We start from the raw sequence: 27795 nt of genomic DNA, 5'->3' as shown, positions 1-27795 counted from the left end.
TCAGCATATGTCAGACATAAGTTCAGAGAACACTAACGAATCCTGTTTTGTGTGTTCCCTAATACTCATGCAACTGGATCAGATGTGCTGCATTCAGGAAAAAAGGGACCCTCGAATACAGCTCAATGTTTATTACATCTCTACTTGTGTAGGATGAAGGCCCAAATGCAGTTGACACAGTAGTGCATTTTGTAGTTAACGCCACTAAGTATGACTCATTATCAGAAGTGTTATACATTCTCACAGACAGACAAGACATTGAGGAGGAAATATCACGTAAGAGGAAGATAGGCTGTACTACCACTGTAGATTGTACCCAGGAGGTCCTAGATGTAGGATTTTGAAGAGTAACACGCCCACCCGCCCAACGAGTGTAACAACCATTTCGTAAATCCCTTACCCCCAGGTTGTGTTCATAGTCCAGGATTTAGAGTCACTGGGTCAGTCTTCGCCCGTGATCAATGGCATCCCAATATTGAATTTTCCAGTAGGACTATGTCTTCATGGAATGGCACTGCTGTTAGTAAGGATGCAATTAGGAAATGTGCACATATCTGGGATGAAAATATTTCACGTTACACTAGGGTAGATCGCACACTCGCCCTCAGTCTGTCATGAGAATAACTTCTATTTCTTTAGGTTTCAGAGGAAATGGCACTGTTCATGTAGGCCAGAATATTGGCTGTAAGGCCACAATTCACGACGCTGACATGCAGGGGGGCACCTCCAGCCTCATGGATATTTACTGGCTGTGCGGAGAACTGCAGTCTACCCAGTTACCACAAACTGGGGTGGAATCTGCTCTAATGTGACCTTGCCCACTTCAGTTTTGGCAATTCCTGGAATCAATATATCCGCTTTGCATGAGCACCCGGTGCTGCGCCGTACAACAACCTTGCTACACCATAGAGAATTGCAGAGTACTATTGCACAAACACTTGGAATGATGTTCCCCAAGAGCACCGCCTGTTCACTGATGCCAAAATATTCCTTGGGAGCAATTAACCGTTTGTTTAAGCTAAAGCAACAGCTCAATAGCTGCAAGTTACATTGTGGGAAATACTCAAAGTCATTAACACTACAAATAATGGTTTTAAAGCCATAAAGGAAGAACTGTGTGCCATAAGAATGAGAGTACTGCAGCATTGTCATGTACCTGACCTTATTACAGCCATGCAAGGAGGGGTATGCAACAAAATTGGGACAGCTTGCTGCACTTTTATTCCAGCAAATGATGCAGACAATGGAATTTTATCAGGGGTTTATAGAAGTAGAACTTTATTGTTTGATTAATTAAAATCATTACAATAGAAAGCATTAAACAAAATACCAACAACAAAACACTTGTCAATTCTGTAAAAAAAGTATTAATTTCCCTTTAAAAAACGTTCCTGTGAGTGCCTATTTTTCCATCCGTTTGTATCATCACAGTAAAATAAAAAGTGGCATTCATCTAAAATTGTTTAAGAATAAAAGAATTAGTTTGCATGGTTGAACAACTTATTAGTCAGGGGTTATACAAACATTGAGTAACCTACAAAAGAAAATGGTAGATGAAGGAGGTGCCCCAAATAGTTGGTTTAGTGGTTGGTTTTTATCACTGCCATCCTGGATATCGGGACTCTTGGGAACGTTGTTGTCAATGATTGTAGTCTTATTACTGATATATTGTGTTGTACAGTTAATACTAGTATGTACTAGGAGAACAAATGCGAAGGTGGGAGGGATGTTTCCAGTTGGGACCATCGCAAGTAATAGATTCCCAGTACAATTTGTATCACCTGGTGCCAAGCTCAGACCAGGGTATGAATGAAGCAGTTGAAATAGCAACCAGAGGGGGGAAATGTTGTAGAAAATGTAAATTATGAACACAATACAGAAAATATAAAAACACCTAGAATATTTAAAACAACAGAACATAGCACAACAAAAATGAGTAGAAGCATATTGCTGTATGAGGTCAAAAAACAGTTTCGGACCAAGTTTTGTGCTGACAAGTCAGGTGAAAAACGCACTTGAAGACACACTGGATGAGTAACTTGAAAGGGTTTCAGTTAAAAGCCAACTAGTGTTTAGCAAGCATGAAAATATTTACTATTTTAGCAAATGGGATCACCTACATGCAATTCGTGCTTCCAAATAGATTATAAGTAAATCTACAGCCGGTACTGTCGGGTAGATCAATTGCTTAGTAGCTCATTACCAAATAATATCACAAAAAGAATTATTTGTCCACGTTTGGACAAACAACGAAAACCCACCGAGAAGAAAAACTAATTATTCACATATTTGTACTATTCACTTTTTCATTTTATGAAAAAATATATTTATATATATGGCTGTCACAAAATTAATTTCATCAATAAAAACAGAAAGTGACTTAAGTGAGTCAAGTGAAATGAATTGACAAAGTGATAGCATAAGTGAAGAATGAAATACACAGACCTAAAAATGACACACATATATCCAATAATTCAATCAAGATCTGTCCTTTCACAATTCTATATCATGTTTCACCTCAAAGACCCTAAAACGAACTTTTTGGACTTGGGATGAGGGAACTGGTGGACATGGTCTACAGAAGAGTCTACATTTCGACCCAAAGGTATGCACACTCTCCTGACCGACTGCCCAAAAAGTACCTTTCTCCCTCGAAAATTGCGCTCCATGCTGCAGCGAGCTTCGATTCTGCCGTTAAAAAGCATCACCACAGTACTTCAAATTCTCCAATGGCTTCCCATTACAGCTATAGCTATATATGAAACACCTTCATCATTCATAAAGCCCTACACATACATCTCTGCTCCACAACACCTAGCATCGAAGCTAAGATATTTGGCATGCTCAGGTTCACACGCAATCCCAGCACACTGCTTCTTGAACCACTGACTTTCAGAGAGGAACATTTAAACAGCCCTATTTTGGTCTCAGGTCTAGACGCCGCACATTTGCTGTCTCGAAGCGAGACATGTTTTATCTACTTCTGGGCATACAGCCCGCCTATAGGCTTCCCATTTGCTGGAAGCCTCGTTTTTCCTTCTCCCATTTGTCAAGGGCATGCAGAAGTCATGTCTCTTCTGTGTTTTGCCCTCCTCAAGCCATCCGCCCAATTACTCCTCGACCTATGCAGAGGCCAATTTAGGACATTATTTCTGCACTACTTTTTTGATTGCTTGTTAACGGCGCTTTTCATGAGGTTCCCAGTGCTTTTCACAACCGCTCTGCTTTCCCACTCAAGGCGCTTTTCCACAGTGCAGTGTATATTTTGATATTCTTGTGCATGAGCTAGAATGAATCATTTCTAGGATTACGATCTAGAGCGAGTTTTCAAACTATATTGCTACTCCACAGGTTTTAGATGCTTATGCATATGTGTGTGTGCTGTTTTAGCAGGACTTAAATCGGTGGGGGTCATGAGTTTGTTCTCCCACTATCAGCCACCTACTTCTCATCATTATACCTCACTCCAGTTTTCGATATCCCCTATTCTCAGCTCCCTCTAGTGGTGGCTTGTTATCTGGGCCTTCGTTTGCCTCCCTTGTCTTGACCAGTGCTTTACGTGACCATGTACTATCCGGTATTTAATACCTGCACAGGTACTCTGAATAGTAAGTACCACCACATCCATATTTCCATTTATATCGCTTACATTGACTTGGTGCACAGCGACCTCTGTGTGCACGACTGGGACAATTTTTTTTCTTCAGTTACCCCTGGTCTACTCCAACACCTTCCACAATTTCCCCCCATTATTTGCCCATGATGTTGGCTCATGGAGGGATCGCCAGCTTAGACGGGCATTGTGTCCACTGCCACGAGTCACTGTTTATGCCCCAATTCGTCAATATAAACCAACGGGGATATTACATTCCATCGTTTTTCAAAAAGATTCTCCCACCTTGAAAATGTTGCCATGTATGTGCAGTCACTTATGGTGAATGCGAGTGGCAGGCATTGGCAATGTTAATGCATTTGTGTATCTCAATAGAAACAACAACACAGGACTGTACAAATGCATTTACATTGCCAACGTCTGTAGCTCTGAGATTGACAAAACCTATTGACTTTGCCAATGCTTGTTGGGTACTGCGATCACCGTCTGAAACTCTTCCTCCAGGCCTATGAACTACTAATTTGTTGCCTACATTCAAGGCCGAACTGAAAGCCCTTCTCCAAAGATACTTCTAATTATGGATAGATTCCTTCGGGAATGCTTCTTCTAGGCACTTTGAACTTGTGGCTAAAAGCCCGAACCGAACTCAGATTCCCCACCTGCCCTTTTCCTGTTTTTCTGCCAAGTGACATACTGCTCCACCATGACATCCTGATGGATCTTCGCTGCCCGTTTACGTTGTCTAATTATTATTGTTTAAACTTAATTCTCACTGAACTTGATTGAGCACCATCTTATGCTCTCACTTTTTCACAACATGTCCATGTTATAATGCTAATTGGATTCACAGTGATTATTGTTCGTCTTTCTCCTCTTACATTATGTAAAACCTGTGTAAATGTGTACTTTGCTACTCCATATGAAATGCGTGTAAAAATTAATTTCCGTATGTAAAGTTTCAATCTCTATGTAAAGCAGCCTTCAGGTATTACCTTTGCTCTATAGATAAATAAAAACTCACGCCTTTTCTATCACGCTTTTCTCACCACGCCCAATGGACTTTCTCTCCCATGATCTCCACTTACACTCCCCACTCCCTGTCACAAGTCCTCTCCGGCAGGCTCATACTTAGTTCTCAATGATCACTTATCAACCATGGTCATCTTCCTCTCCATGTTGCCTGTGCCCTCTCTGCCGTGGCCAGGTTCCTCCCTCTAATCCTCTACCCCGCATCCTCCAGTAGTGATATTCTCCCTTGCACCAGGCCGGGTTTATCTCAGCCTTTCCCGGGCCACCTTCTCCCCGCGCCGCCAGGCCTCTATCTACCCATAGGCCGGTAGCTCCTCACCTCTCCGTGAACTGCGACGCTCGCCCCCTGGGCTTCGCTGCCGTTGCCCGGGTGCTGTCACGGCTTCCCAGCCCCACGCGCCCCGCACAATAAGGCAACTTTATGGGGAGGAAGATCAGCGTCCAGTGCAAGGAAAGGGAGGGAGGGCAGGACCGGGGGGTGGGAGGAAAGAGTTGAAGGGGCGGGCGAGAGACATGGCAGTTGGAGGGCTGGGCTAGGGGGAGGAAAAGCGACAAAGACAGAAACAGGGCTGGCGTCAAAGACACGAGACGACGAAAGCTTGGGACTGAAGGGGAAGGCGAGGTGAGGAGCAGAGGTGCAGTGAAAAAACAAAACCAACTGAGTGCGCCCCGAAAACGAAAGTGGGAGATGTTCGTGGCGAGCGGCGGAGAAAGGGCGGTCGAAATAAACGAGGGACAACTTTGCGACTGAGAGCAGTACACTGTATGATGAGGGGAATAAAGCAAAATACGGGTTAAGGGCCAGTTTTAGAGATAGCATAGAGTTGGGAGGGCTGGCAAAGGGGAGGAGAGAAAGGAGGAGGGGCCAGCCTAGAGGCGGGGCATAGGAGGCGTCATAGAGAAAGAGGAGGGCTGGTGTGCGAAAGCTTCATTAGCACTCTGGTGTCGGTATTTCAGCTTTGGGTGGAAAGTAGAGTACAGGCCTGCGGTTGATGGTAAACAATGGGGTAATATCTGCAGACTAGTAAAATGGAGTGGAAAAATGTGAATGTTCGGAAACGAAATAATTTGGTCGGTGGACGCATGTGCGCAAATGTATCTACGTGACGTCAAAGGTTATCTATAACTAAAAGCTATTTTCTTTCTTTTTAGGTCGAGGCTAGGCAGCGCTTGCCCTGGCTCTCCGAGACATGGTGTATTCACTCTATGGGCTTGGTGCCTGCCCCCTGCTTTGGATTGGCTTTTGTTAGTGTCATTAAAAAAATCGTAGCCTCCAAGTGGCTTATGGTTGTTGCATGGCCCACCTTTTTTTCAAAAGTTAACTCCCATGGAGTATTGCTGCAGGACTTGTCTACTTCCACTTTTGTTGGTGAATTTTGTGTCAGTTGCACTCTTTTTTTCTATGTAGAAAGAACATGCTTCCATATTGTTGTTTCTCTGTCAACGCTGCGCCCGTTTCATGTGTGCACGCTTTATCTACTTGTTTTGTCTTGGATTTACGACCTGACCCATGCATTTACTTGTCTCCGACGTGCACTGCAACTTCACTTTTACTCCCCTGATTTCTGTGATGTGGGCTTTTCTTCGAATGTGCACAGCACCTTTGCTTTTACCCCCTTGTTTTCTTTGATGTGGGCTTTTCTACTGTTTAAGTTAAATAATTTCCAGTGCGGATGTGCATGGGCATTTGTAATTTTGTTTCCATTTCACAATTCAATTAGTATTTGTTGCGATTGGCATTTATTTTGTTGGCACAGGATAGCTGATGCCGAGACTCAAACCCGGTTCCCAGTCAGCAGCTCTCTATGTTACACCACACCCTTTCAGACCACTACCATCTTTCTCTTTCAGTGTTTATACACTGCAAAGGCACATAGGACGTGACAACAATTAGGCACGTCCCAATTCTGTGCAGCACACATGGATTGGCTGTGGTGACCCAAGTGCTCCAATCCTAAACATCCAGAAGCAGTACAATGTCGTCCAATGCGTGCTCTGTACAAGAGGGCGTGGGCCCCCTGCGTCCACATTCAATGAAATAAAGCTTTTATAACTAGGAGAGGATTGTTTTCTTGTATGTGAACAACTTCCCCACCACCGCAAGCAAAACCATCAATGCTCGTGTTTTGTTTTCATAGTCAGCGCGGCCCTGCCACACTGTATCTTACAGCTACCACTCAGCGCACACTTCACGGCGCCAATCTTCATCACACACAGCTTTTAATTTTACAGAGCGGCAGAGCTGAGCACAAAAAAAAGTAAGTCACCTTGCTTTCTACTTCAGCCACTACAAGCCTCTTCGCTCCGTTACATTATGTAAAAGCACTACAGTTCCCGTGCTTTTTAGGTCTTGCCTAAGCCATTCCGTTATGGATGCTTGGTGAGATATAAAGTAAGGGCTCTCAAAAATGCACCCAAAGGCGTATTGCCTACAGTGCTTGTGAGCCAGGCGCGTGCACATAGCACACCATTTGTCAGCTTCAGCATCAGACTTCAAAGGAATCCGCGCCCCCGCCACGCAATGCCGAGAGCTTGTTAAAGGAGCCGCTCCTCCTGCAAGCTCGTAAACACAAGGAATCCACTCCCCCGCCACGCAATGCCAAGAGCTTGTTTTTATTTCCCACTCCCGGGCTTATTTTCCTGGCTCCCTTCCCGCAATGTGTCATGTGTCTATATGGTATCTTTGTATTTTTTTTACCAACGCTTCAACTTGGGCTCACCAACTTCTCCTTATTTTAATATAATATATTTTTGTTAATCAGCATGACCCGCCGCCATTCATATTCAACAACAGCAGCGGTGCACATTTCTTTTCTTATGCGCAGCTCGTAAAACACCAATACCGGGCTACAAAACGTCACGCTCCTAATCCCCCCATCCCCTATGGCTCTAAAGGCATAGTTAGCCACCACTGTGTTGCACTTGCCATGCGTCGTACTGTAGCTGAGGCACTGCAGGTTTTATGTTTGCGGAGGCACCAGGCTAGTACTGCCACACTCCTGTATCGCATTAACTTGGGCTCGCCAAGCTCTCCTTATTTTAATATATTATCTCTTTGTTAATCCGCGTGACACGCCACCATTCATATTCCACAACAGCAGTGGTGCACATTTCTTTTCTTATGCGCAGCTCGTAAAACACCAATACCGGGCTACAAAACGTCACGCTCCTAATCCCCCCTCCACCCCTATGGCCCTAAAGGCATAGTTAGCCACCACTGTGTTGCACTCGCCATGCGTCCAATTTTAGCTGAGACGCTGCAGGTTTTATGTTTGCGGAGGCACCAGGCTACAACTGCCACACTTGTGTATCGCTTTATTTTTTATTTTTATTAAGCACAACAAGCCTTACCATATAGCTCTTCAAAAGCCATCACTTTAGCTTCTTTCACAAGCCTGGAGCGGCCACGCTGTATCTAAAGTAAGCAGTGCAGGTGTTTTTAAAATACACACTACCTTTGTTAACATATGCACAGTATACAAAAGTTGCCTGCGGCTATACCAGCTCTTTCTAAAGTACAACTTAAAAAAAATAAAAAGCATAATTCTGTGGTGGTATATTGAAAAAAGATGCATTCATTTTTTTTAGTGCTTTACATTATTTCTGTTTTGTATTTCGTTCCCCAAATACAAACCCATGTTCCATTTTCCTTGTTTTGTTTCCATTAACTATCCTGCTTTTGAAATGTCGGCTGTTTTTTTCCTCAAAGCATTTACACATTCCTCCTTCCAATACACTTGCAGCGCCTATAGTTGCCTTTCGATTAATTGCCTTTTTTTTGTTAAGCTACACTGCTTTCGCACTCGCTCCCAATTCACGTTTCTAGCTCGCCGAAGCACTCCCGGATGATTTGCAGCTCTCTAGATGTTTCAGGTCCTGCTTTTACAGGTTTCCAATGTGCGTCCAAATTCTTCTAGTTAAATTTTCGATGAACTGTCCTGTCCACTCCCAAGATCAAGTGTTTACAGTTCACCAATATGTCACTACATTCAGTTTATACTGTTCAGCTACCTAACAGCCTTAATAATCGGGATCCTTTGGTCTCAGCTGATTAATTTAGAAAACCTCCCTAACTACAGATTTAGGGGCTGATTAAGATAGCGGTTTTTCCGCATCCTCCGGGCCGGCGGAAGCCACCGCAGGCCCGGAGGATACGGAAAAACCGCAGCGGACCCACCAAAGACCCACCTCCACATTAGGATGGCTGGTGGGTCCTGGTTTCCGTCCGCAGCTTTTCCGCCGCGGTTGGCTTACAACCGCGGCGGAAAAGCACTAATATGGTGACGGTGTCTCTCAGACACCGTCAGCCATATTAGGATGCCCAAAAAGAAATGCTTTTCCACGGCGGGATTTCCGCCGTGAAAAAGCATACGGAGCTTCACTGCGGGGGCCCGTTGCGGGCCCCCTGGGTGAAGGGGGGTTGGGGGGTGCACATGGGGGGTACCTATGGTACCCCCCTGCATTTGTATGCAGTAATCGGCAGACACCGCGCGGTGCCTGCCGCTTGCTGCATACAAATCCAATGTATGCATTTTTTAAATTGCGGCGGGTGCAGCTTGAAGCTGCACCCGCCGCAATGTTAAAGATTGAGGATGTGACCGCCACCCTGGCGGTCACATCCTAATCTGCACGGAGGGACTGCCGCAGCCCCTGCGGACGGTCCCTCCTACTCTATGGTGGCGGACGGACTCGGGTCCGTCCGCCATCATAATGACCCCCCTATTTTGGTGCTTGAAGTCATGAAGGGCAGACAGCAGCTTGCAGGTACATGTTTATTAGTTATAATAATATCCCCAGCGGAAATGCGTTCTGGGCACGGGTTCGAACAGTCTTTGGGGTCAGCTCGTGATTTCTTGAGCTGTAATGTCTATGAGAGCTCTGGTAACAGCTATAAACAACCTGTGTTGTTGCTGGGGCCTCATTCCTGCGTTTCTGCCAGTCTTCAGAGAGCCTTCGAGGAATGCGCTTCCTCGAGATAGGCACAAGTTTTATAGGGTCCTTTTGTTCCACCCAAAGAATTCCTTGTGTCCTCTTTAAAAGTGGAGTGGAGGGCGGGTGTTTTATGACCCTTCCGTATGTTTGCCTGGAAACCCTTTGCAGACGTGAGCTGCATCTGGCGCTATGTTACTTTTGTAGCATGTGTGCCTACAATTCTATCTATTGCCCTCACTCTATCTCTCGCCCTCACTCTATCTCTCGCCCTCACTCTATCTATCGCCCTCACTCTATCTATCGCCTCACTCTATCTCTCGCCCTCACTCTATCTCTCGCCCTCACTCTATCTATCGCCCTCACTCTATCTATCGCCCTCACTCTATCTATCGCCCTCACTCTATCTCTCGCCCTCACTCTATCTCTCGCCCTCACTCTATCTATCGCCTCACTCTATCTCTCGCCCTCACTCTATCTATCGCCTCACTCTATCTATCGCCTCACTCTATCTCTCGCCCTCACTCTATCTCTCGCCCTCACTATCTCTCGCCCTCACTCTATCTCTCGCCCTCACTCTATCTCTCGCCCTCACTCTATCTATCGCCTCACTCTATCTATCGCCTCACTCTATCTCTCGCCCTCACTCTATCTCTCGCCCTCACTCTATCTATCGCCCTCACTCTATCTATCGCCCTCACTCTATCTATCGCCCTCACTCTATCTCTCGCCCTCACTCTATCTCTCGCCCTCACTCTATCTCTCGCCCTCACTCTATCTCTCGCCCTCACTCTATCTCTCGCCCTCACTCTATCTATCGCCCTCACTCTATCTATCGCCCTCACTCTATCTATCGCCCTCACTCTATCTCTCGCCCTCACTCTATCTCTCGCCCTCACTCTATCTCTCGCCCTCACTCTATCTCTCGCCCTCACTCTATCTCTCGCCCTCACTCTATCTCTCGCCCTCACTCTATCTCTCGCCCTCACTCTATCTCTCGCCCTCACTCTATCTCTCGCCCTCACTCTATCTCTCGCCCTCACTCTATCTATCGCCCTCACTCTATCTATCGCCCTCCCTCTATCTATCGCCCTCCCTCTATCTATCGCCCTCCCTCTATCTATCGCCCTCACTCTATCTATCGCCCTCACTCTATCTATCGCCCTCACTCTATCTATCGCCCTCACTCTATCTATCGCCCTCACTCTATCGCCCTCACTCTATTTATCGCCCTCACTCTATTTATCGCCCTCACTCTATCTCTCGCCCTCACTCTATCTATCTCTCGCCCTCACTCTATCTATCTCTCGCCCTCACTCTATCTATCTCTCGCCCTCACTCTATCTATCTCTCGCCCTCACTCTATCTATCTCTCGCCCTCACTCTATCTATCTCTCGCCCTCACTCTATCTATCTCTCGCCCTCACTCTATCTATTTATCGCCCTCACTCTATCTATTTATCGCCCTCACTCTATCTATCGCCCTCACTCTATCTCTCGCCCTCACTCTATCTCTCGCCCTCACTCTATCTCTCGCCCTCACTCTATCTCTCGCCCTCACTCTATTGCCCTCACTCTATCGCCCTCACTCTATCTTATCGCCTCACTCTATCTCTTACCCTCACTCTATCTATCGCCCTCACTCTATCACCCTCACTCTATCTGTATATCTATCTATCTATCTCACTCTATCTATCGCCCTCACTCTATCTATCGCCCTCACTCTATTTATCGCCCTCACTCTATTTATCGCCCTCACTCTATTTATCGCCCTCACTCTATCTCTCGCCCTCACTCTATCTATCTCTCGCCCTCACTCTATCTATCTCTCGCCCTCACTCTATCTATCTCTCGCCCTCACTCTATCTATCTCTCGCCCTCACTCTATCTATTTATCGCCCTCACTCTATCTATTTATCGCCCTCACTCTATCTATTTATCGCCCTCACTCTATCTATTTATCGCCCTCACTCTATCGCCCTCACTCTATCGCCCTCACTCTATCGCCCTCACTCTATCTCTCGCCCTCACTCTATCTCTCGCCCTCACTCTATCTCTCGCCCTCACTCTATTGCCCTCACTCTATCGCCCTCACTCTATCTTATCGCCTCACTCTATCTCTTACCCTCACTCTATCTATCGCCCTCACTCTATCACCCTCACTCTATCTGTATATCTATCTATCTATCTCACTCTATCTATCGCCCTCACTCTATCTATCGCCATAACTCTATTGCCCTCACTCTATCAATTATCTATTTATCTATCGCCCTCATTTTATCTATCTATCGCCCTCTATCACCCTCACTCTATCTATCTCCCTCACTCTATCTATCGCCCTCACTCTATCTATCTATCGCCCTCACTCTATCTGTCTATCTATCTATCGCCCTCACTCTATCTATCGCCCTCCCTCTATCTATCTATCGCATCACTACAGCATCACTCCGCACCACCACAGCATCACTATGCGCTACCACAGCATCACTGAACACTACAGCATCACTCATCGCCACCACAACATCACTCAGCGCCACCACAGCATCAATCTGTGCAACCATTCAACAACAACTGGTTCAAATATGTTCTCTCAATGTTTCAAGCTTTATTACAAATGTCACAAAAAGATGTTCATATTTCACTTCTGTTCTTGGATTTTCGGCACAATAAAATACACTGAACATAATCTTCACAAAAGTTATTTACAAAAGTTTAAGCTATTGCCATTATATAAAGTACAATAACTTTTATTTCAGTATTAATAAAAAAAATTAAAAGCCATTGTTATTTGTAAAATCAATACATCTAAGTCACGTAAGTACAACACATATTGCATTACAAATGCTATAGGTATTACATTTGCGAAAGTTAAAACTATTGGCATTGTAAATGACAAAGCTATTAATTTCAAAACCAACACATAAATAAAAAATGTGTCATTTACAATACCAATAGCTCAAACTTTCCTAATGCGAGACCTATTGCATTGCAAATGCTTGTTTTTAAGGCTCTTTGGCCTCTGAATTTAATGTGTTGATTTCACAGCTAATATTGCAGCATCACCTTTGCTCGATTGTCCTCCGCCTCTAGTCCTGCCGGCAGTCGTCTGTTGTAGCCCTTCCTTTGTTTCTTTAGCCAGATGTCGTTCTCAGATGTCACTCTTAAGTGGAGAAACTGCCCAAGATGTTAAAGAGGCCTGCTGAGCAAAACCTAAAGAAGACACTTTAACTACTACAAATATTGCTGCTGTTTTGATGTATACATTGCCTGTTCAAAAGGATATATATATATATATATATATATATATATATATATATATATATGTGAGGAACCGGGGGATTTCTGCCAGGGTGTGGTTCCCTTTTGTAAATTCTGGTTGACCAGTTCCAGTTGGTTGTTATGTGATGCAGTTAGTTGGTTATTTTCTGCGTTACCACACCGCATTTTGCCATCTGGAATCTGGGCAGGAGTAATGGATAGCTGTCTAAGGAGGTTCCTACTGACCCTGCATGCATTGCCCAGAATGAAACAATAATTTGACCATAGGCAGGAGCCAGTATGAGATTCCAGTTTCCAAGGCACTACACTACATCTCACTATAAATGCCAGTGTCCCCTATATAGAGCGTGCACACACACTAAATGGTCTCTGGGCACTAAAGTAAAAGGCGCTATTATCAGCCAACACCCCCCTTTACTGGGCACTAAACTCACAAAGATTCCTTATAGCTCTCAGTTTGACACATAAATGGTCATTTACAGATGTTCTACAATTTTGTTGTATCTCCCATTTCTACAACTGCTGTGGAAGGTATTCTCACATTTTATTGTGCAAACACTGATAGACTGAGGGCGATTTCTTGAGAGTCTCATACAATGATTTGGGTTAGGAGGGGAGGCGTGGAATGTGCCAACACTTGTTTTTTGTTTTAAATTTTTTTTTTTATTGAAGTCTTTTGCAGCGTTTTAAATCAAATACACACAAATCAGAAAGTTACAAACAATACATTATCATTTTTTTGAGTATAGCATGATATATAGCGAATTACTCAAAATAACTCCCCCAAATCTGATCAAACTTTTTTAAACCCCCGGCTCGTTTTGCATACTGATATTCGCATTTCCTAAACCTTTTCATTTTCTCGAACCATTCCTGAAACATCGGAACTTTTGATGTATGCCAATTCTGTAATAATAAAGATCTAGCAACGGCCATTGCAATATAAATCAATTTTGCCAAATAGATTGAACATTTACATTCTGTATCGAAACCAAATAGTAATATTTTTACATTGCAAGGAATTGTTATCATATAATAAATTTTAAAGAAACCAAAGATTTCCTCCCAGAAAGACTTAATCTTGGGACAGTATGCCATAATATGATATGAGACCAATTAGCAGGATCACAATTACAGCATCTAAAACAATTAGCAGACGTATTGTCGTACATTTTGGCAATGATTGCAGGGGTTCTGTATAACAGCCATTTGCTAAAATATACCATTCTATGCCAATTGGCGCCGCGCAATGTAGCAAAATTAAACTGAGTAATAATTTTCCATAATTCAGTTGGTAATATTAGATTTTCCTGTGTATGCCATTTATGTATAGCTTTAGAAGTCAACTCTTCCTCGCGGCTCTGTATCAGACAATGTTTCCATTCCCCAGGTTTTTTTCTAACCTCCTTTACGAAAAGATCTACTACTAACGGAGAAGTATTACTGATGATAATACTGGGGTCTAATTGCGTCAAAGTTTTATAAATCAAACTATAGGACCCGATTAGCAAAAAATTGCCAGAAATCAGACGTGTCATATCATCGACAGTTAGCCAGGACCCATTCCCCAAAAAATCAGTTAACGTTTTAAACCCTACATGACCCCAGTTTTCAGTAACTATAGATTCAATCTTAATCCTCAAAAAGGCAAAAACACCAATTAATGAAGTTAATAAATTAAAAAGTGGGAAGGAATACCTCTTAAACATAGCATCTCGACGTATGAAGAACCACATTAGGGTCTTATATCGAACAAATTTAGGTCGTTTCGGCACAAGAAGAGGGGATGGAGTCTGAATTTCTAAACATATTAACTCCAAAAAAAAATGTATAAATAAACCCGTACCTGGGTTTGAATTTTTAAATCTGTCTAGGTACTGCGCGAAAAATGCATAATAATAGTCTTTTAAATTTGGTAATGAAAGACCTCCATACTCAGTTTCTTCATTTAAAGTCCGTAGGTCAATTCTGGGCGTCTTTTTTGCCCAAAGAAATGCGGAAAACATAGATTCCACTTTGGAAAAAAAAGAGCCAGGCAAGAAAACTGAAATAGTGGAGAATAAAAAATTGAAAAGGGGGAGTATTGACATTTTAATCAGAGCGATGCGTCCGAGAATAGATAAAGGTAACGGATCCCAACGAGCAAACATTAAACTAACTTTCCGAAGCAAAGGGACAAAATTAAGTAAATATAAGTCCTGAATTGTAGGAGAAAAAAAAATTCCCAAATATCTTTTAGGTTTTGAATTGATACAACCTTGCAGGTCTGGATGTAATATTGGATCTGCACCCCCACAGACCAAAATTTCTGTCTTTTTTTAAATTAATTTGCTAGCCTCCCAAGGCCTTGAATTCTTCAAAAATTTGAAGAGCCTGTGTCTGTGAAATAAGATCCAGTTTAATTAATAACATAATGTCGTCTGCGTAAAGTTTTATCTTGGCCATGGAAATAACCGGGGGAGCAATCTGTACACAATTCCGAATAGCTGCAGCAAGTGGTTCAATAAAGAAAGCAAAAAGAATATGAGATAAGGGGCAAATTAATGATATGTTGTGGGATCGCAAAGGTTTTTAAAATAAAAAAAAGTGTGTCCCATACTACTAAATCAAAAGGTTTTTCTGCATCTAATAATAATACTAAAGCCTGTAACCCCCGTGACTCAAAATAATCTAGTGCCTCAGTTAAAAAATGTGTGTTTGTAAATTATTGCCGTCCTATAATAAAACCGTTTTGATCGGGATGAATCAACTCCGCCTTAATGTTGTTAAAGCGAAGTGACAATAATTTGGTGATGATTTTATAGTCTGAATTTAATAGAGTATTTGGCCTATATGAGTTAGGGTCCTTAGGTTCTTTCCCCTTCTTCAGAAAACTAACAACTGTACCATCATGAAAAGATTTAGGGACTTGCCCACCATCAAGCATAGAATTTAGTAATAGCAAAACCAAATCGCCAAAGGAACTGAGAAAAATGTAAAAAAATTCAGAGGGAAAGCCGTCAGGGCCACAGGCCTTGCCCAAAGGAAGATCCTTTACCACTAGTTCCAATTCCTCCTTAGAAAATGGTCTCTGCATAATAAGTTGATCGTCTGAAGATAAACTGGGAAGTACATGCCTCCCCAGAAAATCTGACAAGTTTTGCTGGTTAACCCCTTCACTGCGGCGGCTATTCCGCCGCAGTGCTAAGGGGGCGGGGCGGCCGCATGCTGGTGACGGAACCGCTCCGTCACCAGCGTCGGTTGAGCTGTGCTCATGACGGAGCGGTGCCGTCATGGCCCGCCCCGCTCAATAGAACCCTCAGCGCAGGCGCGGAATTCGCGCCGCGCGTGAGCGTTCTATCGAGCGGGGCGGGCCATGACGGAACCGCTCCGTCATCAGCACAGCGCACCCGCAGCTGATGACGGAGCAGTTCCGTCATCAGCGTGCAAGGGGTTAATGAAATGTTGTGTGCTATAAATTTTATCATAATGGGAAAACATGATTGAATGTATTTCCTTCTGATCTGATGTGGTGATATGAGTAACAGGATCTTTTAAGGAATTGATCATATTCGAAGCTGCTTGTTCTCTCACTTGCCAGGCTAAGAATTTCCCAGTAAAATTACTTTCTTCGTAAACTTTCTGAGATTGTTTATGAAAAACCTCTTCGCTCTGTATGAAATAATGGGTGCTAAATTCACGTTTGGCCTCGTTATGTTGTTTTTGAATGTTACAAGTTGGATTACGGTGTCGTCGTATTGTAAGGTCTTAGATGTTTTGAAGAAGAGAATTTCTAATATTTTTCACGGCCGACCACTCGGCCGCATCTTTACTTGAAATGAAATGAAATGAAATGAAAAAGAAACTTCTAAAGCGCACTGCGGCCAAGCGGCTTCCTGGCGCTAAGGAACACATCAGTATCTGCCAGGGGGCCCGGTGGAATTAGCCAGGGAAAGCCTGAAAAAAGAAGAAAGTTTTGAGAGCTTTACGAAAGTGTGAGAAGATAGGAATGGAACGAATAGAGAGGGGGAGAGTGTTCCAGATCTGGGGGGGCCCGCACCGAGAAACGGGTGCCTCCGGTGCGGGATTTACGGAAGCGGGGGACGTGAAGAAGAGATAGAGAAGACGAACGAAGAGAACGGCTGGGGGCGTGAGAAGAGATTAAGGAGTTGATAAAGAGAGGAGCGGAGCGGGCATGCGCCCGAAAGGCCAAGCAGGCAAGTTTAAACTGGGACCTGAAATGAACGGGGAGCCAGTGAAGGGTTTTGAGGGCAGGAGTGATATGGGAGAACTTAGGAAGACGGAGAACAAGACGGGCCGCCTGGTTCTGGATGGCCTGGAGCCGGCGAGTTTCGTAGGCCGGAATGCCTACGTACAGGCCGTTTCCATAATCCAGGCGGGATGTAATGAGGGCGGTGATGATAACTTTAAGGGCATCAACAGAAAAAAACCGGGAGATTTTGCGAATGAGGCGGAGGGAAAGGAAGCAGGAGGAGACAACGGAACTGATATGCGCATGCATAGAAAGATCGTTACTGATCTTGATGCCCAGGGTCCGGACAGAGGGAACTGGGGAGGGGGGAGGACCAAAAGAGAGGGGCCAGTGAACAGAGGACCAGGGGTTAGAGGGGCCACCAGTGAGAACAAGCTCTGTCTTGTCGGGGTTGAGCTTCAAATGATTGAAGCTCATCCACTGGGAAATGAAGACAAGAGTGGAGCTGAGCTTAGGGAGAGAGTGGGTAGGGGAAGATAGATCAAAAACTTATAATTATACCCCGTATAAAGGCCTTTAGGGAGTCCCAAATAATATGCAAGGGGGCAGTCCCCATATTTCGAGCAATGTAATCCGCAATCTCTAATTTTAATACAGAAATCCAATTTATATCCTGTAAATATGTTTTATTAAACATCCATCTTTTTGGAATTTAAATATTGTCTCCCAAGTCAAAGTTAATCACCACCATAGCGTGAGAAACCATTGTGACAGAATTTCTGAGAAAATATTTTACGTTGTCTGGAGGCGAGAAAAAAATCTATACGGGAAGATGATTTAAACCTGCCCGACCAGCAGGTAAAATCAGTTTTCCGCGGGTTTCTCAGACGCCATGGATCACACAGTTAAAATGTTGATATATAGTTTAACATAGTCCTAAAAGTTTTAGGTTTGGACTGTCTCTTGGAGGATGTGGTAGAATCTAAAATAGGGTTCATAAGTATATTGAAATCGCCGCCTATGACGATATCCCCGCCTACCATTAACAGAGACTGAAACATTTCATCGTAAATCTGGGGGCGGTCTTCTACAGGAGCATAAAAACAGACAAAAGTAATTGGGTGTTGACGATTTTTGAATTTACATGAAACCCAGCACCAGCGACCCAAACCATCTTTTTCTGTCTGAATAATTTCAACCTCCAAGTTTTTATTTAAAAATCAATCAATCAATCAATCAATCAGGTCATTTGTAGAGCGCACTACTCACCCGTAGGGTCTCAAGGCGCTGGGGGGGGGGGGGGGTGCCGCTACTGCTCGAACAGCCAGGTCTTGAGCTTCCTCCTGAAGGAGAGGTGGTCTCGGGTCAGGCGCAGATTGGTCGGAAGTGAGTTCCAGGTCTTGGCGGCCAGGTAGGAGAAGGATCTTCCTCCTGTTGTCGCTCTTCGGATGCGGGGGACGGCAGCGAGGGCGTGGTTGGTTGATCTGAGGAGGCGCTTGGGAGTGTAGAAGTTGATCCGGTTGTTGAGGTAGGTCGGGCCTTGGTCGTGTAGGGCTTTGTGCGCGTGGGTGAGGAGACGGAAGGTGATTCTCTTGTTGACCGGGAGCCAGTGCAGATCTCTCAGGTGTCCGGAGATGTGGCTGCGTCGGGGGATGTCGAGGATGAGTCTCGCCGAGGCGTTCTGGATCCGCTGGAGTCTCTTCTGGAGTTTGGCAGTGGTTCCGGCGTAGAGGGCGTTGCCGTAGTCCAGTCGGCTGGTGACGAGGGCTTGGGTGACCGTCTTCCTCGTCTCGGTGGGGATCCACCGGAAGATCTTCCGTAGCATGCGCAGGATGTTGAAGCATGACGAGGAGACGGCGTTGACTTGTCTGGTCATGGAGAGGGAGGAGTCCAGGATGAAGCCCAGGTTGCGTGCGTGGTCCGTCGGTTTGGGTGCGGTGCCCAGGGCGGGGGGCCACCAGGAGTCGTCCCAGGCGGAGGGCGTGGAGCCCAGGATGAGGACCTCCGTCTTGTCTGAGTTCAGTTTCAGGCGGCTGGTCGTCATCCATTCGGCTACGTCTCTCATCCCTTCGTGCAGGTTGGCTCTGGCGGTGGCGGGGTCGTTGGTCAGGGAGAGGATCAGATGGGTGTCGTCAGCGTAGGAGATTATGTTGAGGTTGTGTTGGCGTGCGATGGTCGCGAGGGGGCTCATGTAGACGTTGAAGAGGGTGGGGCTCAGTGAGGATCCTTGAGGGACGCCGCAGATGACTTTGGTGGCCTCTGACTTGTACGGTGGTAGGCGGACTCTTTGTGTTCTTCCGTCGAGGAAGGAGGTGATCCATTCCAGTGCCTTCTCCTGGATTCCGATGTTGCTGAGGCGCTGTACTAGGGTGCGGTGGCAGACAGTGTCGAAAGCCGCGGAGAGGTCCAGGAGGATGAGGGCCGCTGTTTCTCCGTTGTCCATCAGAGTTCGAAGGTCGTCGGTGGCGGCGATGAGGGCGGTCTCGGTGCTGTGGTTCGCTCGGAAGCCGGACTGTGAGGGGTCGAGGGATCCATTCGTCTCGAGGAAGGCGGCCAGCTGTTTGTTGACGGTCTTCTCGATGACTTTGGCCGGGAACGGGAGAAGCGAGATGGGACGGTAGTTCTTGAGGTCGGTGGGGTCTGCTGTGGGTTTCTTGAGGAGAGCGCTGAGTTCGGCGTGCTTCCAGCTCTCGGGGAAGGTGGCGGAGTCGAAGGAGGTGTTGATGATGTCCCGCAGGTGGGGTGCGAGGACAGCGTCGGCTTTGTTGAAGACGTGGTGAGGGCAGGGGTCGGTCGGAGATCCGGAATGGATGGAGTTCATGGTGCGGATGGTGTCTTCGGTGCTGATCGGGGTCCAGGTGCGGAGGGTGGTGGTGGGTGGCGTCGTTGCGGTTGTGGCTTGCGTTGGTTGGTTGTTGAAGCTGTTGTGTATGTCCGTGATCTTGTTGTGGAAGTAGGACGCGAGGGAGTTGCAGAGTTCTTGCGACGGGGTGATGTCATTGTTTCCGGCGTTGGGGTTGGATAGCTCTTTCACGATGTTGAAGAGTTCCTTGCAGTTGTGTGCGTTGTTGTCCAGCCGGTCCTTGTATGCATTTTTCTTGGTGGCGCGGATCAGTTGGTGGTGTTTCCGGGTGGCGAGCTTGAGGGTGGTCATGTTGTCCGTCGTTGGTTCCCTTCTCCAGGCTTTCTCGAGGGCTCGACAGTTCTTCTTGGAGCTCTTGAGTTCGTCGGTGAACCATGGTGTTTTTCTGCTGCAGGATCTGCTGGGTGGGGTTCTCAGAGGGGCGAGTTCGTCCGCGCAGTCGTTGATCCATTTCGTGAGGTTGTCGGCGGCCTGGCTGGGGTTCGCTGAATTGGCGGGAGGGTGCTGGCTCAGGGAAGCGGTGAGCTGGTCGGCTGTGATCTTATTCCAGCTTCTTCGAGCAACCTGTTGCTGGTGGTGGTGGATCGTCGTTCTTCTGAAGGTGAAGTGGACGCAGCTGTGGTCCGTCCAGTGGAGTCCTGTTGCGTGGCTGAAGGTGATGTCTTTGCTGGATGAGAAGACGGCGTCGAGTGTGTGTCCGGCGAGGTGGGTGGGGGTGGTTACCAGTTGCTTGAGTCCGAGGTTGTCGAGGTTGTCGAGCAGGCTGATGGTGTTGCGGTCGTTGTTGTTCTCCAGGTGGAAGTTGAGGTCCCCCAGGAGGATGTAGTCGGCGGAGGGGAGAGCGTGCGGGCTGACGAAGTCGGCGATGTCCTCGCTGAATCGTGTGCGTGGACCCGGGGGTCGGTAGATCAGGGTGCCTCTGAGGGTGGTCTTCGGGTTGGTGTGGATCTGGAAGTGCAGGTGTTCAGCGGTGGTGAGGGTGTCATCGGTGTTGGTAGTGATGCGGATGGTGTCTCTGTGGATGATGGCGATGCCTCCTCCGGTCTGGTTGTCGCGGTCCCTCCGGGTGATCTTGTAGCCCTCTGGGATGGCGATGGCGATGTCTGGGGCTGAGGAGGCGTTCATCCAGGTCTCGGTGATGAAGGCAACGTCGGGGGCGGTGGTGTCGAGCAGGTTCCAGAGTTCTACGGCGTGTCTGTGGACGGAGCGGGTGTTGAGCAGGATACACTTGAGGTGGGTGCTGCTGGAGTTCGGCTTGGCGGGTGCAGGGAAGGTCCGGATGCAGGTGAACTTGCAGGCGTGGCAGCTGAAGGGTCCGTGGGTGTGCTTCGGGGCGGCTCGGTGACATCCTGGGATGTGGCCGGTGTTGAGTGCGATGAGGTCGGTGGCGCTGTAGGTTCGTCGGGTCGGCTTCCGTCGGTGGGGGCCAGGGGTCCTGGCACTGGGCGCGGTCCAGGCGCGGACGGGCGCAGACGGGCTTACCTTTGGCGCGCCTTCGGCGCACAATCGGCGCGCCCGCTGCGCGTCAACGCTGCGCGTTCGCACGGTCGCCATTTAAGGCCAAGTGCGCGGGTGGGCGGAGCAGCTGGGAGGCGGGAGCGGGGAGGGAAACAGAAGAGAAAAGGGGCGGGGCTAAAGGCGGTGGCGGGAAGCGGGAGCGGGGGGCGGCGAGGTGGGCAAACGACGAGAAACGGCAGATACAGCAAAACAAGCACAAATTTAAGTAAAAACGGGGGAAAATACAGTGATACACGATCTGGGGCACAGGAAGAAAAAAACAAGCACAAATTCAGGACAAAAACGGGGGAAAAAGACAGTGATACACGATCTGGGGCACAGGAAGAAAAACAAGCACAAATTCAGGACAAAAGCGGGGGAAAAGACAGTGATACACGATCTAGAAAAACAAGCACAAATTCAGGACAAAAACGGGGGAAACCAAAGGAGAGCGCTCAGGGCGGCAGCGAGGCCGGCGCTGAGGCAGAGGCAGGCACTGGGGGCACACGCAGCAGATGGTGGCCGTGCGGCGCGGGGGTGTCCCACTCCCCGCTGTGAACTAATGGCGCAGGAAAAACCCCGGAACGAAGCCCAAGTTTTAAACATCATGAAATCCTCCTTTTTAGAAGAAGCAATATGGGTCTCCTGCAGCATTACTACTGCAGGATTCTCAGTCCTAATCCAAGACTCCATGGCACGCATTTTTTTACCATTGTTCAGACCATTCACATTAAAAGAAATTAATTTCAACCCCCTATTAGCAGACATATGACATAGTTTAATACATGAAACCCTACAACAACCTTGCTCGCATAGTACCAATCTTCACGAATACAAGTATAGTCCCTAAAAAACACTATTTTGCAAAAAACAAACCTACTGCAAATAACTTCAATTTTTTCAATTTTCACCCAACCCACCCAGACCCCCCCCCCCCCAGCTTCACCTGTGGCCATGTTCCTACTGCCCTTACCCACGCTGGCCACTAAGTCGCAAATCCCTGTCCTGGAGGTGTCTTGATGTAACACCCCATTGCCTCCCATTCATCTCTCCCCCGACCCCGTGCCAACCCTCCTCAAGGTCAATTAACTTTTCTAACCAGGCGACATTTTGCTAAGCAAATCCTGTGCTTCCTCAACCTCAGTGAGTAAATAAAATTTGCCTTTAATCAACACCTTAAGTTTAGACTGTTGTGCGATTGAGGCCTGAGCTCCCTTTGCCTTAAACAGATGTAATATTTTTATGAACTCTTTTCTACGGCGGGCTGCAGCCGCAGACATGTCCGAAAATAACCGACATTTGGTAGTGGCATTTGCTGCAAATTGACCTTGTTTAATGGCCCTAGACAGAATTGTCTCTTTTATACGAATGTCAGCAAAATTTACCAAAATAGTACGAGGGAGAGCAGAATTAGGAAATGGCTGAGCGGGTACCCGATGGGCTCGGGTGATCGTCAAATCGCCTTTAAACTCTGGTATGACTTCATGTAACCAAAAAGACGTAACCCATTGGATCATATCAGACCCCTCGATTTTCTCAGGAACCCCGACTATTCTGAGGTTTGATCTGCGATTGAAATTTTCAAGTTCATCAAGCTTGGTTACCAAGGCCTTAGATGTTTTAACAGTAGTATTAACGTCTTTCTTAACCGTAGTCATTTCATCCTCTAGGCCTGAAAATCTAGCTTCAGCTTCCTGAAGACGAGGAGGAAAGGTAGATACAAGGTCCTCAATTTTGTCCAGGCGATTCTGAATGCCAACCAATTCAGCCCTTTGAAACTGTTTGACTTCTCGTATTTCATCTAGTATCAAGTTTAACATGTCTTTGACCGACAGCTGCAATGTACCAATAGTCTGAGTAGTCTCGGTATCCATAGATAGAATAGGACTTAGTACTCCCGCGCCTTCTATTACGCAGGATGCCGTGCATGAAGGAGCTGAATTGACCAGACTGTCTGGATTATGTTTTAAAGTTATGGCCGTCTCTCCCAATGATGGTGCTACCTTTAAGTTCGCCGCCGCCGAATAACCAGTCAGAGATATCTCAGTATTACTTGGCAGTAGCGCATCAGTCTGGAAAGATGTAATACCAGAAACGGCAGTTGTTGGAGCAGAGCCATGATCTAAATCTGAATTAAGCAGATCTGGATTAAGCAACATAACGTTATTAACAGCTGCCGAGTTAGCCTTGGCGTCGAATAGAGGAAACAGTCTCAATGATTTGTTAATAGCTGCAGTGGCCATAGTAGCCGAAGTCGTAGTTATGAACTGTGTAGGAGTTTGCATCATATTATGGCTCGGAGTGCCCGCCTGCATTGTTACGGATAGGATACTGCAATCCAGGGCCCCTCTAGGAGTCTCAGTAGTGCTAAAATTGGCAGAAGGCTCCTCCCGAGAGGTCACAGAGGAATCCTCCTCCTTACCTTCTTGAGTAGCCAATTTAGCAGCTGCAGCTTCTTCTTTAGCTTGGAGGCGACGGGCTCTTGCTCTGGCTCGTACCCCTGTAAGTTTGCCCATTTAAAACAGCACACTCCGAGTTCTGCTCCGGTTCTGCTTCGTTTTTATATCTGCTGGAAAAACAATGTGGAACACCACTGAAAGAGATGGGAGATGGGAAATGTAGTCTTCTTCCCCCCACAGCCGTTATGCAGAAGCTCTTCAACTCCTCGACTCCTCGAGTGTTAACTGTGTATTCAAAGTACTGGGCATTACATTCTTCAATCGCCAGCAATAGCCACAGAAGCAGTAATATCCGCTCCAGCACTCCAAACAAAGCAGATCCGCCAGCAGAGTGTGGCCGCGTCTGAGCCCTCCGCTGCGGAATCAGCCCCACCTCAGCGCGGGAAAGAAAAAGAAAAGAAGTCAGTACTCTCAGCTCTGCCGACGATGGAGCGTTTCTTCGAGACCGTCTCCCGCTCTCAACTTCCCACGCTTTCAGAGCCTCCAAGCCTCAGCGCCGCAGCAACTTCAACTTCAACAGCCGGTCGGGTTTGTAAGACTGTAAGACCAACAGCCGCTAGAAGAATCTCTTGAAACCGGCCGAGAGCATCAGGAACGCCATCCCGAAACCACCATTCCCTTCGCGTTCATGGTAGGAGGGGGCGTGGGATCAGGGGTGGGACACACAGGTGCTACGTGGAGGCGTGGAACTCCACCGTAGCCGCTCCCAAGCTACTAAACCTCAGGACTTGCCTTGTGCCAACACTTGTACTCAAGTGTTTTTTTCTTCCCTTTGCATTCTAGTTCATGTAGATGTGTGCCTCCTATGATGATATAATACACGTTCAGAACACAATAAGGAAACAAGCATGGTGAGCTACAAGCACACAACATGAGAAAACTCTAATCTTTTCGCGCTATTGAGTTGAACTCTGTTTAAAAATAACATCAACATTTAGTATAGTGCCATTTCTATCCGTGTCTCAAAGAGGGAGGGGTGCTCAGAAAGGAAAGTATGCCCCAAATTAATAGAATCTGCAACATAAAAATGGGAATGTGCAGCAACTATTCCATCACCCAATGATAGCGCTCCGCTTTTTTGTAGCATTTGAAACAGCCTCACAAAAACCAGCATGTCCGTAAACAATAAATTCCACCGTGCCTATGTGCAAAGGCTAAAGGATACTGGGGCTGCTACAACAGTACCTCCTCACTTTTAAAAAGCTCTCCCTTTAAATTGTATTGTAATACTTTATTCGATAAATGTATCATAAAAGTACAGACATACAAAAATACATAAGACAATTTATCAAGTATTACAATTTCATTACAAAAATACATAAGACAATGTATCAAGTTGTGACGGGGCATGTAGTACGAACAGCGAACATTGTGCTTGGTGGGAGTCTACTCCCCTGTTACCTGCTGCTTTTCACTTTCAACAGCGGCCGGACCCCAGTTGGATCGACGAGCAGGTATCCCATTGGCCCAACCGGGACGAGGACGGCGATCCCTTTAAGAGTACATCGTGGGAGGTCGATGCCCCGCCCCTCGACAACCCGGAAGGAAGGTCAAAAGAGAGCCCAGCCAAGGAGTGGACGGACTACGACCCGGAAGAGGACGAAGCAGGAGAACCGAAGCAGCAGACCGCCAGCCGAAAGCGAGACGGAGACCAAAGAGGAAACGAAGAGAAGACCGGACCAGAGACGCAGCCTGGAGGCCAACGGTCCCACGACTCGCCCTGCCACGCACCCACGGGAGGGGCGTGGCTTCAACAGGTACGGGGCCGCGTAGCGGGTTGGGTAGCTCAAAGGGTCCAACCTACGGACTGAGAGTAAGAGTGAGCAACAGTGACCGTATACTTCCCTGCACGCCTACCCTCCCTCACGAGCACTGTCTGGCACGGAGTGTATTAAGTTCTCACCCTCACTGGTGTCCCTCACCCCCCGGCCCCATCCTGAGAGTACAAGCGACGGACTGACAAGTTCTCTCTTTTCTCTTGATTACATGTCCTGGAGAGAGAGAAGAAGAGACAAAGACCGTCACCGTGGTCCCGAGAAGCATCCTGGAGAACGCGAAGAAACCCCCCTTTGACTCTGCCGCATTTGCTCGTGAACGACTAACGAGTCGACAGAGACGTAGCTACATTAAAATAAAACCATCTTTACGTTCCCTTATCAAAGACTCAGTATCCTCTTTGTCCTCATCCCCCTGGGAGCAAGTAGAGGCCCCGGAGCCGAGCATAGCCGATGCCCCCCTGGGACACGTGGTGTCAGAAGTGGGATCAGCAACATCCCCCATCTGTAGTGACAAGATGGACACCCTCATTGAGCACATAATAAAAGGACAACAGAAACTCGAGTGGGCAGTAGAAAGGCAGCTGGCAGCCGCCCAAGCGGACAGGGACCTCTTTAAATCCTCACTGACAGCCCAACTGGAAGGCATGAAGAACGTGACACCGTCCCTCCCCCTGCCGACGGGAGAAGCGCGAGTGCATTCTCCCCACCCTTCAGGCATCGCCTTACAGAAATATACCCCGGGGGAGGACCCAGATGCGTTCCTACTCAATTTTGAAAGAGCCGCCAGAGCCTTGGGATGGCCAGAGGACAAATGGACTTTCTTTCTCGCCCCACTTCTGTCCGCAGAGGCCCAGTCGGCCTATCAGGCCGCGAATGCACTGGGAAACACCCAGTACGCCATGGTCAAGGAGGTGATCTTGGACCATCTAGGCCTAGACCCGGAAGCCTATAGAGTGAGGTTTCGAAAGGAAAGGGGCCTGCCCGGCGAAAACCCAAAGACCCTCTTCTTTCGGCTGCGTATGGCCGCCAACAAGTGGCTGAAGCCTGAAACCTGCTCCAAGGAGGAAATCCTCAACAAAATATACTTAGAACAATTTATGGAGGCCCTACCATATGCCACCCAACGATGGCTACGCCAACATGTAGGTCTAGAGGTGGAACACGCTATCGAAATGGCCGCCCAGTACGCCAGGGCCCAACCTAGACTTAGTGCTATGGACTCTGAGAAACCCGGCAAAGCCCTCACCCCTCTGAAGCATGACCGAAAACCAAGACCGCCTTTTGACCCGACGAAAACGAGAATCCCCGGGATGATGTCCCCCATGTCAAAAGAGCCCCAATGTTCTGAGTGTGGCGAGTGGGGCCACATAGCCCGGATGTGCCCACGGAAGCGGCCCTCTGAAGAGCCGATGGAGGTCGGATACCTCCCAAAGACAGTGATGTACTCCGCCGAACTAGGCACGGCCTTTCACGTGAGTATGAGGATGAATGGTTGCAGGGTAAGAGCTCTCCTTGACTCGGGGTGTAAACAGTCTGTAGTGCAAGTACGCTTCGTCCTACCAGAACAGTACATACAGGAGGCACAGGTCTTTATCAGATGTGTTCACGGGGATGTGAAACCCTACCCCGTGGCTTCCATCTCTGTAGAGATACCGAATAGGGATACACGTACTGTGCGGGTGGGCGTTGTTGATTCCTTGCCAGAAGACATGATCCTGGGTACGGACAACCCCGAATTCCTTTCACTCTTTAGGCAAACCCTTACCCCGAGACCTTCTGAAAAAGAGCCCTCCTCTCCAGCTTTTCTAAGCCCCGAACCCTGGGTAATCGATAGGAATTTTCGGTTTGCGCAGACCGAAGACAGAACCCTTTACAACGCCTGGGATAGTGCCCAACAAAGCCAAGGGGACCCCTCCCCGTCCTATCCTAGGTTCTTGATCAGAAATGACATGATATACCGACAGGCCACGGAGACTAGCCCTTGTCAGTTGTTGGTACCCTCCTCCTTCAGGGAACAAGTGTTGTTTTTCGCCCATTCCCACCTCACGGCAGGTCATTCAGGAAAAGAAAAGACAACCGAGAGCATCCCAAGACATTTCTTTTGGCCAGGGATATACCGGGACGTGCAGGAGTATTGCGCCAAGTGTGAGGTGTGT

At 47.2% G+C, this 27795-nt stretch overlaps 1 protein-coding gene across 1 annotated transcript in view; it reads right to left on the bottom strand.

Annotated features, from left to right (window-relative positions):
• The window catches only part of C9H11orf68 (chromosome 9 C11orf68 homolog), a 59630-nt gene extending 54521 nt beyond the window's left edge, over positions 1-5109 (bottom strand). The window contains exon 1 of the mRNA XM_078660704.1: positions 4962-5109. The gene's annotated coding sequence lies outside the window, so the exon portion shown is untranslated. The remainder of the gene's footprint in view (positions 1-4961) is intronic.
• Between the last annotated feature and the right edge of the window lie 22686 nt (positions 5110-27795).

Source organism: Lissotriton helveticus, chromosome 9, assembly GCF_964261635.1.
Source record: "Lissotriton helveticus chromosome 9, aLisHel1.1, whole genome shotgun sequence".
Classification (NCBI taxonomy): Eukaryota; Metazoa; Chordata; class Amphibia; order Caudata; family Salamandridae; genus Lissotriton; species Lissotriton helveticus.
Note: the sequence above shows the minus strand (reverse complement) of the source record. Positions and strands in the feature narration are given on the sequence as shown.